Source organism: Orycteropus afer, unplaced genomic scaffold (genome assembly GCF_000298275.1).
Source record: "Orycteropus afer afer isolate SDZICR_OR568_19922 unplaced genomic scaffold, OryAfe1.0 scaffold00193, whole genome shotgun sequence".
Taxonomy (NCBI): domain Eukaryota; kingdom Metazoa; phylum Chordata; class Mammalia; order Tubulidentata; family Orycteropodidae; genus Orycteropus; species Orycteropus afer.
In genome coordinates, this window is record NW_006921780.1 from 513,493 (window position 1) to 516,346 (window position 2,854).

Sequence of the window (2,854 nt, forward strand, 5' to 3'; positions counted from 1 at the left end):
TTGAACCACCAGCCTTCTGGTTAACAGTCAAGTGCCTTAGGCACTATGCTACCAGAGCTCCCATATTCTATTTTAGGGTCAAATTTTCTTTGAGAGTCAAAATGGTGAACAAAATACATCTGACTCCAAGTCCATATGTAATAGTCATGGAATGGTTGAATGGCAAAACCTTGCACTGGATGAGTTTTGTGAGACCCTGTGTAGTTTTATTACACACAGTACAAGGCTTTAACACCTTTATCTAGACTAGGAGGAAAGAAGGCTTGGGACAGAGCCCTGTGGAGGAGGAGCCGACATTTAAAGGAATGCTAATAGTGGTTGAGGAGAGAAAGGAAATGGAGGTGCAGACAGAGCAAAACCCAAACCAAACCTACTGCCACTGAGTCAGTTCTGACTAATAGTGATCCCATAGCACAGAGTAGAACTGTCCCGGGGGTTTCCAAGGCTATAACTCTTCATGCAAGCAGATTATCTCATCTTTCTCTCATGGAGCAGCTCATGAGTTCAAACTACTGACCTTTTGGTTAGCAGCCAAATACCTTACCACTGTTCCATCAGAGCTCCAGACAGAGAAGGAAAGGTAAATCTTCATGAAGTGTCCAAACCCTGCTTCCTTTCCCAATAAGCACCCCTTTCAATAATTAGATTAAATTCTGACTCACCCTCCTATTTTACAGAGAAATTGAAGACATCTGATAGCAATTCAATTTCAAACCATCAAATCTATTAATTCTAGACTCTGGATTCATCTATTTCTCCTAACCAGCAAGGTGAGTAGAAGTGCTCCCCCTATAAGGTCAGTCTTGTCACCTGTGATGTAGATCCCAACCAAATTGCCTTCTCATGACTTTACTACTGGTTATCCCTTTCTCTGTTGTATCTTAAGCTGCTTCCATTCTATTACTTCTGTCAAATATGACAAATACTTTTGCGTGAAAACAAAACAAAATAAAAACCTCTTCCCCTGACTGAAGCATTCTTTAAGCTACTTCTGGAGAGTTGGGGACCAAGTTTAAATCTAGTCTCTGCTACTTTTTCACTGTGTGACACTAAGTAAGTGATTTAATCTCTTGAACAATCTACTTCCATAGTGATACCACCTCGGAAACCCAAGGAGGAGTCGCTATGAGTCATATCCGACTCCTTGGCAGTCAGTTTGGGTTTTTGGTAAAATGGAGATGATAACACTAGTATTAGTGTCTAGTACAGAATAAGTGCTATATCTGTGTTAGCCTTTGCTATTATCATCTTATATTCCCTCTCCTTTACTTCCAAACTTCTTCAAACCCTGCATTCACATTCTTCACATTATCCCTATTGTCTTAGTTATCTACCGGTGTGATAATAGAAATACCACAAATAGATGGTTTTGACAAACAGAAATTGGTTCTTTCAAAAGAAAGAACAAAGTTTATTCTCTCACAGTTTAGGAGGCTTGAAGTCTGAGTTCACATCACTGGCTCTTCTGGAAAGGCTCTCTTGGTCTAGGAGGACCTCAGCACAGGGACCCTGGGTTCAAAGGATGAACTCCATTCCTGGCTCCTCTTTCTTTTTGGTGGTAGGTCCCTCATTTCTCTTCTCCCTTCTCTTTCATTTATCTCTTATAAGATAAAAGGTGTTGTGGGGCTAAGGAAGATCCCCTTAAATCAGATCAGTACTGTGATGGGACTAAGGGTGTTGTATCCCACTCTTAATCATCTTACACCTGATCAGTTTATCACATGATATGGGATCATGAGGTATAATTACATATTTGCTACATTACATCATTCTTAACTGTTAAACCACTGAGATCTGTGGCCCAGACAAGTTGACACAAATTTTGAGGGGATATGATTCAATCCAGGATGCCTATCTACTCAAATTCTCAACCCACAGCATTTGCAAATTTGCCACCATAATTCCACTGATTCTACTCTGGCTAATATCATCAACGATTTTGGCCCTATGTTGAACAGGACATTTTTCATTCCTATTCATAGCTGACTTATTGACAGTAATTTTCACTGTAGTCCTCTTCATTTTCAAAATTATGTGTTACTTTTGGTTTCTGTGATGTGTACTCTCTTCATTTTCTTCCTATATCTCTTTCTATTCCTTCTCAGACTTGTTTGAAGTTCTCTGTTGTCTCCTATCTCTTAAATACTAGTATTTCTTTGGTTTTAGTCCTAGGCACTTTCTATTCCTATTTCTATATGCCCTCTTTGATGATCTCCTCCTTATTTAGAGCATTCCATTTTCATGTCATTGAACAGACACGTCTCCTTATTCTGGAGTGTAGATCAAAATATCCCACATTTGCTGGACATTATTTCCCTTTATGTTTTATTGGCGTCTTCATGTTAACCTATCAGAAACAGAAACTATCATTTTCCATTCCTAATCTACTCTTCAGTTGGGCAATCCTACTTCCGTAGTGATACTGCCTAGGAAACCCAAGGCGGGGTCGCTATGAGTCAGGTTTGACTCGACGGCACATAACAACAACAACAACAGCAATCTACTCTTCCTCATTTGTCCCTCATATTGGTGGATACCGTCACCCTCCACCTAGGTGCTCAAGCCAGAAACCTCAAAATCACTTATTCTCTTCCCTCATTCCCACACACAGCTCTGTTATTGCTATCTGATAAAATTGCTCTTGGCTCCTTCCACTTTTCTTTTTAATTTTATGGCTCTAGTCCAGACTTTTCACTACCAATCTTTTATTTTTTTAAGCCTTTTCTGAAATGCAATAGACATACAACATAGTGTATTAAATATATATAAGGAGCTCTGGTAGCATAGTGCCTAAAGCACTTGACTGCTAACCAGGAGGCTGGTGGTTCAAACCCACCAGCCACTCCTCAGAAGG